At 38.9% G+C, this 12388-nt stretch overlaps 1 protein-coding gene and 1 long non-coding RNA gene across 10 annotated transcripts in view; one reads left to right on the forward strand and one right to left on the reverse strand.

Annotated features, from left to right (window-relative positions):
• Positions 1 to 12388, forward strand: part of LOC6578211 — a 75412-nt gene that overhangs the window by 56284 nt on the left and 6740 nt on the right. The window lies entirely within an intron of this gene.
• The window catches only part of LOC122757635, a 19261-nt gene continuing 14427 nt past the window's right edge, over positions 7555 to 12388 (reverse strand). For both annotated transcript variants that reach the window (XR_006357734.1, XR_006357733.1), the window contains exon 2: positions 7555 to 8408. This is a non-coding gene — a long non-coding RNA (uncharacterized LOC122757635). The remainder of the gene's footprint in view (positions 8409 to 12388) is intronic.

Here is a 12388-nt window from a genome sequence, read left to right on the forward strand (position 1 = left end):
CGTGTGCACACATACATTCAAACTTCTGAAACATTCTTTGAATCACATCAGCCGTTAGTTTGGTTTAGTTTTGGTAGATGGCGCTGCAGCAGTGAATCTATTTGAGTTTTGCCAGCGCCGCTTTCAGAAGTGAGGTGGCGTAGTGTGTTAGCTGCATGACGCTCGATTGAGAAGTCGCGGTTCGAATCCCGATCGGTGCAACTGGTGTCAATTTTTTTAAACAATTACAAAATATTTTTATATTTTCATAAATGAGTTTTCTATTTAATTTATATTTTTAAATACATCGAAATTGAAATTTTAGCCATACTAAATGGGCATTTTATTAGTTGGGTTCAGGGTAGCATCTAGTCGAGCACTCTCGACTAGAGTTTTCTTACTTGTTCTTAGTCGATTAATTTTATAAGTTTAAATTTGTTTCTTCTTAAATAGCCCTCAAATACATATACGCAAATACATACATATGTATAATTATGTAAGTCTGCACGCACAGCATCAAGCATTTCAGTCTTATACACGCGCTCATTGTATGTATGTACACATAAATGGGTACTCTAACATATTCTAAGAACCTGGCGATCTTCATTTTAGTTATTTTAACAAACATGCTATTTGGCTTGGGTGCGAGTTCAAATCCCGTTATGTTATTTTAGCTGCTTTAATATTTTTTAAATTTCATAAAAATGTTTCTTTCCGTATTATGAATATCTATTAAGCTTATTTATATGTACAAATACATAAATAGATGGCTGACGCATATAAATGCCGCAATTCGGGCATTATAAATTCCGATTGCCACGCCCCTAGTAGCCGTAGACTCCTAATTTTTTGCCAGTTCTTAGAAATGTGAAAATTACATAGTATTTTTCGATATGAAACGCCCCTAAAGAGGCTAAAATAATTATTTTTGGGGCATCGATAAAGGAGGCTACCAGTAACTCAACTATCTAAATTTGAAGCTTCTAGCTCTTAAACTGTAGGAGATATAAACTTTTGCGGTTTGTCACGCCCCCTATGGGCGGACATATATCTACCATAGCTCGTTGGACTTGAGTGGTCAACCCGCGTATATATACCAAATTTCAGGTATCTAGCATTAATACTGCCTACAATATAGCGGAATTGGAAAAATCACTATATCTATCTATATATAATTATACACATTTTAAATGGGAAATCAGGGTATGATGGTTTTGTTGATATGTATGTAACAGGCAGAAGGGGGCGTGACAGACCCCACAAAGTATATATATTCTTGATCAGAGCGACGAGCTGAGTCGATTTGGCCCTGTCCGTCTGTCTGTCCGTCCGTCCGTATGTATGAACGCGTCGATCTCAGAAGATATAGAGCTAGAGACTTGAAATTTTTTCCTTAGGTCCGTGTATATCACGCGCATATCGAGTTTTTCTCTATATATCGATAACTACTCCCGATATTTTAATATCGATAAAAACCCTTTCGAAAGCTAGTTATTTAATTATATCTCCTACACCTTTAGAGCTAGAGCTTGCAAATTTTAAATGTAGACTTATATGTATTTTAAATAATTTCGATTTTTGTTGTAATTTACCCTCCACCCCTATATTCACCCCCCTCAACTTCACCTTTGTAAAGTTTCATTAAGAGTGTACGTCTATAAATTAAATTATTCAACAAATAAATTCTTATAATGTTACGCACACTGCAGCGCAGCCCAAGCGCAGTCGCTGCTTACTGCGCAGTTAGCAGAGCGCGTTCTAATACGTGCGTGTGTAAGTATGTGTGCCGAAAAGACGTGCAGAGTGGTTAGAATATCAGATTAGAGGGTTCAGGGTATCTCCTAGTCGAGCAGTCTCGACAAGAGTCTTCTTACTTGTTATACCCTGAACCCATTTTCAATGGGAAATTAGGGTATAATGGTTTTGTTGAAATGTATGTAACAGGCAGAAGCAGGCGTGGCAGACCCCACAAAGTATATATATTCTTGATCAGGGCGACGAGCTGAGTTGATTTGGCCCTATCCGTCTGTCTGTCTGTCCGTTGTCTGTCTGTCCGTATGTTTGAACGCGTCGATTTCCGAAGATATAAGAGCTAGAGACTTGAATTTTTTTTTAAATGACCGTATATACAGCGCGGATGTCGAGTTTGCTTTTCAAATTCGATAAAACATCCCGTTATGTTTTTATCGAATAAAAACATTGAAGTTCAAGTCAGATGCCACTATAGTTAATTGTGAATGATTTTTCATTTTTTTTTTAATTTCAAATCAATATAATATGATGAAACACATTAGCTGTTAATTTGGTTTAGTTTTGGTAGATGGCGCTGCAGCGGTGAATCTATTTGAGTTTTGACAACGCAGCTTCCAAAAGTGAGGTGGCGTAGTGAGTAGCGGCATGATGCTCGATTTAGAAGTCGCGGTCTCGAATCCCGATCGGTGCAACTTATGCTAATTTTTATACCCTGAACCCATTGAAAATGGGAAATCAGGGTATAATGGTTTTGTTAAATGTATGTAACAGGCAAAAGGAGGCGTGGCAGACCCCATAAAATATTGATCAGGGCGACGAGCTGAGTTGATTTAGACCTGTCCGTATGTTTGAACGCGTCGATCTCAGAAGATATAAGAGCTAGAGACTTGAAATTTTTTTCCTAGGTCCGTGTATAGCACGCGCATATCGAGTTCGAGCAGTAATAAATTTATATCTCCTACATCTGTAAAGCTAGAGTCTCCAATTTTTTATGTATACTTATATACATTTTATACATGCTTGTAAAAGGCGTATTTCAAATACTAGAGACTTGTGTTTTAGTAAATACATACATATCTATGGTTTAATCATAATCTAAAAGTTTCATGAAGAAACTACATCCACAAGAAAAGTTATTGAACAATTAAGTTCCCTTAGTAAGCCACCACTGCAGCCAATGCGTGTTTATGCGTGCGTGCGTATCTCTGTGTGTGTGCGTGTGTGTGTGTGTGTGCGTATGATGTGGGTGTATATGATTGTGGGTATTAGCGTGTGTGTACGTGTGTGTGTCTTGTGTAAGAAGAAAGACGCGAGAAATGATGGAAACAGCTATTGCTCGAAGGGTTCAGGGGATCTCGTAGTCGGGCACTCTCGACTAGAGCTTTCTTACTTGTTATATTTTATTATGTGAGTTTTGTATATCATTTATATTTTTAAATACATCGAAATTGAAATTTTAGCATACTACATGGGCATTTTTATTAGTTAGGTGCAGGGTAGTATCTAGTCGACCATTCTCGACTAGAGTTTTCTTACTTGTTACTTCATTGAATTTAGTAAAAAAAAACTGATTTTTATACTCATTCACGAAAGCGAATTATTATACTCATTCACGAAAGTGAATTAGTATATTGGTTTTTTGCATTGTCCGTCTTGCTGTCCGTCTGGTTGTCCGTATGAACGCAGTTTGTTTCGGCGCTATTCAAGCTAGAGACTTGAAATTTGGAACACATACTCGTATATATCTCCGATTCATAAAATGTTCAAATTTTCCCAATCCGCCTACTAGGGGCGTGGCAAATCGGAAAATTCAATTGATTTGCTATGCCTAGTAGGGACGGGGCAAATCTTAAAAAACTGAATTTTCTATAGTATTAGAACTAAACTTAGCCACTAAATTGGTTATGGGATGTGAATGAGTATTCCGCAGTTGGTAACGCCTGAATGCAACGTTCTTAGTTGTTTGTTATTTTAAAGAATTTTTATCATTTAGAACATGGAATAGGCAAAGTTTTTAAATATTTAATTACAGTTCTTTCATATTAGAGGTGCCAAACTATCGATGGCACTATCGTCACTATCGATGGTCGGGCACGATCGAGCGACTGAACTATCGATGGTTCAATGTCTCGATAGTAGACGATAATATCGTCAAAGGTGCGTGATTAATAATTATAATTTTTCTTAATTTTGTATTATAGATTGCAAATGATGATTGATCGTTTTTTTCGAATATGCTCTGCTTCATAACATAACCGGTATGATTGTGCAGACACAATCTCTCTCTCTGTTTGCTTCAGATTAACTCATTGGTGTGACGGTCTCAAATGAGTGTCGCGTAAAGAGTAATACGATTTTCGCTTACACATAGACTCTCAGCAAAAAACTCAACAGAAATGATCTTCGTGTGTATTTACAAAAGTATTTTGACAACGCAAAAGTATTTTGACAATGCATTGCAAAAACTCTAACCTCTTATTTCTTATTTCAATTCATTTAACTCAAGCAAACGATCAGTGCTTGACTTGAGTGAGACGAAAACTGAAATAACTGTCTCGCTCAGAGCGCGAGCGAGCTAAACCATACGCGAAAAAAACAATTTCTGTCTTTTTTATTGTGTGTGTGAAAGGCACTTATTTGCAGACAACAAAAATCGATCACTACAATAAAAACCATAACTTAATAGTTTTTAGGTTTTAGCTTTTAAGTCAAATCAGCATTTATCTTAAAATGGAATTTCACAAAATTGAAGTGTTCAAATTTGTAAGGCTAGGAATCACAGTTTTTTATTGCGACTATCGACCACAATCGATGGTACTATCGACAGCTATCGATGGTTTCGAAATTACTATCGTCCCCAATCGATGGGGCCCACCACCGATAGTTTGGCACCTCTATTTCTTATTGGGGGCTATCGGGGTACTATTGACAAGCACCGATGGTTCCGAATTTACAATCGCCCACTATCGATGGTGCTCACTATCGATAGTTCGGCACCTCTACTCTAGTCCTCATACTTCTAACAAATATTGTTTTAGCTGTTCGACTTGGCTTATCAAATTCTTTATTGGTAAAATATGCATAGCCTATTACCCCCATTTTTAACAATCAGTTATGATTATTTTCTATTTCTTCTTTTATTTTGTCTAGCTCTCCTAAAATTTCGCTAGGTGGCCTAATAGCCTCGGATGAGTCTAATTGTTTCAATCTGGACACTAAGTCCGATTGCTTTTTCAAAAGCTTTATAACTTTTTATACCCTAAACCCATTTTCAATGGGAAATGGCTTTGTTGAAATGTATGTAACAGGCAGAAGGAGGCGTGGCAGACCCCACAAAGTATATATATTCTTGATCAGGGCAACGAGCTGAGTTGATTTAGCCCTGTCCGTTTGTCTGCCTGTCCGTCTGTCAGTATGTTTGAACTCATCGATTTCTGAAGATACAAGAGCTAGAGACCTAATTTTTTGTGTAAAATGTCAGTTTATACCACGCGAATACCGAGGTTTGCTTTAAAAATCGATAAGTTGCCACGTTATTTTTATCAACAAAAAAACTTATCGAAAATCAGTTATAAAATTATATCTCCTAAAAAGCTGAAGTTTCAAAATTTTTAATGTAGATTTAAATGCATTTTATACATTTCGGTTTTCGTTAAAATTTACCCCCCACGCCTATATCCACCCCCTCACCCACATGTTTGTAAAAGACGTATTTCAAATACTAGAAACTTGTGCTTTGGCAAATGCATGCATATCCATGTTATAATCATAATCTGAAAGTTTCATGAAGATAGTCTATCCACAAGAAAAGTAATTAAATAATTCAGTTTCCATAGTAAGCCACCACTGCAGCCAATGCGTGTTTATGCGTGCATGCATATAACTATGTGTGTGTGTGTGCATGTGCGAATAATTATTGAAGTATCGATTGCGCGAACGGTTCAGGGGATCTCGTAGTTGGGCAGTCTCGACTAAAGCTTTCTTACTAGTTTTGACTATTTCCGTTGCGCCAAACGATGTCATTTGAAAACATTAATTGAATTTTCGCATCTGGGAGCTTTCCTTTTGATGAGCAGCATATCCCGGTTGGCTCATTTGTAAGGTGGCCTTTTTTTTTTGTCCATCTTACATGTTTGTAGGTAATAAGTAAAGATATTGAAATGAAATGGATTTTTGTTATGGTGAATAGGATTTGAGGCATAGTTTGATTTTTGGTAGCGATTAAAGGAAATGAAATGGAATTACGTTGTTATGGATTTTGATTTTTTGTAGTTATTAAGGTTATATTTTGAAATCATTGTTTATATTTCAGTTGTAGGACGTAAGTTGATATTAGGTGATTATTATTAGGCAGTAAGTAGAATAAGCGTTAGTTTGTAAGGTAGCACTAAGTAGTTAATAATTAGATGTAAGTGCCGTAGCGATTAGCTTTAGAAAGTAAGCGAAATTCAAATGAGTGGGCGGGCACGCGATCAGCATTGCAACCGTGCAGCTCGAAAGCTCGCGGTGGTGAATTGGATTGCTGGTCGCGTGGTGAAATCTGCACAGCGGCAGAAGAGGATTGAAAGCTGCGTGCAGATTTTAGTCAGTCTGGAGCTCTCGATGTGAGCAGACGCGCTCAAAAGAGAAAAATAAAATTGATTAGCAGATATAAAGGTTATAAGGTGACAAGATTAATAAAGTAAGGATATGCACGTAGAGATGGTTTCGTATTTATTCGTAGTTAGTTTACTAACCAGTTTACTAGTTTACTAATCATTACTAACCACGACAACACTAATTGGTAGTTGGAACGAGGTCACGACCCGTTCGCCGGAGGGTCAAAACTCTGGCAGTAAAATCGCGTGGTCTTGAGTGAACGCCGGCGGCAACGCTGGGCGTTCCTCGATCCGCGGTCTACCAATCGTAGTGGCTCCATTAACACCCCACAGCACGCCTTCGCAACCCCGACCCCAGCGATCTAGAGTGCGCTTGATCGCGCCACTCGATCGCTGCCGCCTTCCCGCGTGCAAACGCGTGGGCGTGGTCGGCGAGTTCAGGCCACGTGGTCACCTAACCTCAAATGGTACCCTTCCCCTCTCCCATTCCTCCAACACTGTACGTCCCGTAGTAACTTATAAATGTCTTGTAAGTTATGGCCCTGGGCAGACTGAGACTCTGACCCCGGCTAAGATAAAGTAACCTTACACATTTTTAAATTTAAGGGAATGGCAGTGCGGGCATTCCTTGTCCAATGTACCAATGACCACTTTGGAATGAGCGTAATACTCAACATCAGTCTTATAATGAAATGCTAGGCGATGAAGTGAATGTGATGTAAGTGCTCGAAGCACTTGTTGACGTTGTCGGTCAATTCCTCTACTTCTGTTGACTCCGAATCTCCGCGCTTCTCTTCGTTCTAATTGTCTTTGCTGGTTTCGCTCATCTCGTGCCTATTTTATTTGTGGTACACTTAACTGCGCCATGCTCACATGCGATTCAAATCAATACATGAACCATTTCTTCTTGCACTTCGAAGATCATCCCTCGACGATTTCACGTTTCTAATCTAGCCGTTTCACGGGCTGCCTCTCTTTGTATCTCTTTGTATTTGAGAAGCACGAATTAAGGCTCTTCTTTGCTCCATACTAACGCGGCGCTCTTCTCGGGCGATTTCTCGTTCTTCGTCAGATAAATAACTCCCGATATTTCGTGGGAAAGATTAGATCTTCTAGGTCGCGGCATTTTTATTAATAATAATACTGAATATACACTCGCACAAAACCACATAAAACAATCGAGACAAAATCATAGACAACCTATTAAATGACATTTACTCATTGGTTAACCTGTAGAATAAATCTTTAATTTGATACATAATTTACACAAATCAATTTCTAAAACAAACATATATAACAGTACCTAACTGAACTATCGAGATATTTTGCACCAAATACATAAATACAGAATCTGACAACAAATTTTTGACATGTAATAAACAAATGAGCATTTATTGAAATGATTTAGTATAATGAATACACATTTCTGAACTCACGTGTAATATTTTTCAATCTTTTTAAAAAAATACACATAATAGTGTATTCATCCATGTTGGAGTGGTGGCGTTGCCGATAAGTAAAAATACCGGGTTGTAGTTTCCTTGTCGCAGTACAGCGACACAGCGCTAAGCACAGCGAAGCAGTAGGAGAACTGAAGTATGTTAATGCCAGATCCCATTAACAAGAATTGCTCCTCCCGCACCACACAATGTTATGTTATTAACAGCACTCTGTTAATGGGATTTGGCATTAACATACTCCCCCCCCCCTTGCAAATTAAGATATCGCGTGTGTGCGTGGAGACCTGTTGGTGTGCGGATCAAGGCCGTCAGTGGAGCTGTGACCGCCTCTTTAGGAGTCGGGGGCGGAGTGACATGCTGATTCCTGGAGATGCAGGAGCGTGTGGTGATCCTGGCCTCACGTTTTGCAACGTCCCTTGTTGCGGCAAGATTGCCCGGAGTGCTCGTGAGCCAAGCAGTTCGTGCAGTACTTATGTATAAGTACCGCACACATCCGTTTCTCCTCTGAAAGGTCCAGAAAACGCTGTTCGTTCGCTGTTCGGAGGGCTCCTGGGCACACGCGGCACTGGAAGGAATTGGTACCGCGTGGCTTGCTGCTTTCTAATGACGGCGTCTTTATCTGGAAGAACGAATGAGTTGGAGATTGAATTGCTTGCTCGTTAGAACATAACATGGAGGTTAGTTCGACAGCACAAGGAGGACGAGGATCGGGTTGGAATGATCGGCCTGAATGAAGAATATCATTCAGGCTCTCATTGAAACCGACCCTCACTTTTTTAGTGGTGTTGTCGGGTACTCGGGATGGAAGAGTTACAGGAGATGACAAGGTTGTCAGAATCTCAAGTTTCGTCTCACCCGGAACGGAGACTTCAGTTGTGAAGGACGAGAACATTTCCGGTGAAGTTCGTGAAAGTGGGCCAGTCAGTACCCAACCGAAAACAGTCTCTAGACCTAGAAAATATTCAAATTCTGAACCCTTGTAGAACTCGGGATCAGCTAGCTGAATATTCGGAAGCTGGTTCAATAAGAGTTGTGGAATTGGGGATGAAGGGAGTTTACCGGCAAGTTTTGGAAGGACGAGAGCAGAAGCTTCGATTCGTAGTCTCGGATTCGAAGATGAACCAAAGCTGCATAGCTTTTGCGCATCAGCTGTAACTGCATGATTTAAGCTGGAAACCTGAGTCTGCACGGATTTGAAGGGCAACTTGATTTTGCGGAATAGTCGCTCTGAAATGAAAGTTGTTTCGGATCCTGAGTCGACTAAAGCACGGGCGGGATAGATAGTTCTCGTGTTGGCAGTCAGATACGTTTGGACGTTACACATAACTTGCGTACGAATTGGGGCTAGGAAGAGTATTGTCCCTGTGGAGTAGGGTGTTATGTCGACCATTACACTTGAAACAGTTGTGCGTACTGGTACACTCTCGTAATTGGTGACCCTTAGCGAAGCAGTTCAGGCAAAGATTCTTTGCTTTGATGTATGCCTCTCGTTCATGGATAGACAGCTGAAGAAACCGAGGGCGAAATCGGATGGTTCTGTTTTGAGCACAGATCGCACATTGTGCTCTTCGAATTCACTTGTGAAGGAGTTGACTAGAGGGGCAGAGTTCGCGCATCTCGGAACTGAGATTGGAACTGTTGGTGCAGAACGATTTCTTCCATAGCCTCGAGAGCCAGAGCACGCTCGCTAAGAAAGTGACTAAAGTCCAGCCAGCCAGTAACAGCCGCTTATTTTCGAACGGATCACACAAGGAGCCCCAAACCGATGCAAAGTCGTCGTTTGTGAGAGGATACTCTGCGATTAAGGCATTTGTATCCCCTGCTGTCTTTGAATTGAGGTGGTATAACTTTTCCACCGGAGTCAAGCGTGGATTCTGAATATAAATTGCAGTAAAAAGGTCGTGGAATGTTGGCCAGCGCAATTAGTCGCCGTGGAAGGCGAAAGCCTCCAGACGAGGCGAAAGTAGCGGACATAGGAGCGGGCGGTATACTCGATGCGGAAAGTGCGTCGATTTGCCCCCCCGGGTGCGTCGTACACCTCTCATACACAGTGTAGCAGTTGTCGAATTTGGCCTCCATGACTTCAACTTCGCCACTGCTCGCCCCTTGGTTCAAAGCTCTGGCACAGACCTCGTTCTTTCAAACTGAGACTAGAAATAAGTGGGTCTGATGAGTCTAGTGCTCTATTGAATACGCCACTTATATTTTGTAATCGCCTGCACTTCCTAGCATGGGATTTTCGATTGTTTTTGTAATTTTATTTAGTGCTTCAAATGTGCTCACTCAAGCTCTCAACTGGAAGTATACAGATGTCCATTATTTGATGCCCATGCACCAAAATGTGGTGGATAGTTGCGGGCATTGGATAGCAAAAATATTATATATAAAATATAATATAACAAACACAAATTGAATGTTTTCTGACACAGAGCTTTAAATTTCCCGGAGTTCACCTTATGCTCGAAAGAGATAGCAATTAATATTATAGAAACGGTTGATAAGATTTATTGGTCAAAATTTAAAATGGTAAAAAAACAACTCAACATTTCCAAAAGCTCTTCTTGCTGCGTTGCCGTCATTAGATTTACCACTTTAAAACTAATGTTGTATCCCTTTCCGTTAATTTTTTCAACGAAACTAATGCAGAGAGGCGTCGTGTTATCATACTCTGGGGCAAGCTCAGAAGCCGATTTCTCTTTTAATCGTGGACCATTATCGTTATAATTTAATTGCTTCCAGCCTGCTCTTTTAGGTGATCTGGCGTACGCATTGACCTTAATACTTGACTCTAATCAGCAATCGATTGCATTTTGTTAAATGATACTTGATAAATCCAACAATTTTTTTTTACTTTATAGTTAATTGATTTATATTTATCGTCCGATATTTTCTCTTTACTTATTTTTTAACGAAATAATCTTTTGAAGCGCTTTGTTGTCGCTTGTTGCTGCTCCACACTTCTAGCAGCATGGAATTGCAAAGCTCATCTGTAATGTCGATTATTTTGTGAAGGAGCAAGAATGAGCAAGGTGTCTTTTTATTATTGGATTTAGAAAAGATTTATACACAGCTTCCAATTTAAACATTTCAAATACCTTTGAGGGATCAAAAGTTATATCTAACGAAGCACACATATTAATGTTAGTTTTTATCTACAAATGCACAATAGCAACACTTTGCACAATTGGACGATAAGTCACAGAACTACAACAAATTTTTCAATCATCTTATTTAATAAAGCTTCCTGAATCATTTCCATAAAAAATATTGTATACTATTTCAAACACCAAAAGATTTACACACGTTTAAAGTAGAGCATCGTTTCCCGCGCTTTCTTCAATTTACCATGTAACCTTGAATCAGCTACCTTTGACGAAGCTTAAAACTTTATGGGTAGTCCGCAAAATTTTATCAAAATTGTTTTTAAGTCGGCTGGAGTTTTCTAAATGAGAATATGAAAACAGTTGGCGGATACTGAAAAACAATTTTTTTGATTTATGCCAAAATATCGGTCTTTTTACCCATAGTGCATTGCACAAAACCAATATACTAATTCACTTTCGTGAATGAGTATAATAAAGGAAAAAAAAAACAAGACTAAAAAAATCTATTTTCTATTTATTTTGCAATAGTTTTTTAAATTCGATGAATTCTGATTGTACAAACCTACCGTCACGAAATTGTGGGGGTCGGTGATAATTATCGAAAAAGTTATTGATACTAGTTACGATCTCAGCTGCTTCGACACAAAGCAAAACAACCAATTTAGCAATTTAAGTTTATTATTTAGTAAATATGCCGTGCATATGTATGTGGAACTTTTTATTGTGAATTTATATGCTAATTGTGTTGCTGGGCTCTTTAGAAGTACGCGAGTGAAAATCAAATAAATCAAAAGCTGCTCATATGTGCATACATGTATGTATGTACATATGTATGAGCGTGTGTTCGTACAAACAGAAGATAGCGGACACACAATTACTAAATAAATAAATAAAGGAAGTAAGAAAGCCCTAGTCGAGACTGCTCGACTACGAGATCCCCTGAACCCTTAGAGCAATTTCAATAATTTTTCGCGTCTTTCAGCTTACACAAGAAACACACACACACACGCACTCACGCCCACACAGCATATATAAACACACGCATACATCACACACACACACACACACACACATACACACACAAGCATGCATACTATGGGAACTTAATTGTTTAATAACTTTTTGTGGGTGTACTATTTTCATGAAACTTTCAGATTATGATTATAACATGGATATGCATGCATTAGCCAAAGCACAAGTTTCTAGTATTTGAAATACGCCTTTTACAAAAGTGAGGGTGAGGGGGTGGATATAGAGGTGGAGGTAAATTTTAACAAAACCGAAATTGCATAAATTGCATATAAGTATGCATATAAAATTTGAAGACTCTAGCAATAAAGGTGTAGAAGATATAATTTTAAAACTGATTTTCGATAAGGTTTTAATCGATAAAAAAGATCGGGATGAGTTATCGATTTTTAATGATAAACTATCGAGTTTATCATCGCGGATATCGATCCGCGCTACAAATACGGACATTTAAAAAAAAATTTAA

The sequence above is a fragment of the Drosophila mojavensis genome, unplaced genomic scaffold (genome assembly GCF_018153725.1).
Source record: "Drosophila mojavensis isolate 15081-1352.22 unplaced genomic scaffold, ASM1815372v1 contig_108, whole genome shotgun sequence".
NCBI lineage: Eukaryota > Metazoa > Arthropoda > Insecta > Diptera > Drosophilidae > Drosophila > Drosophila mojavensis.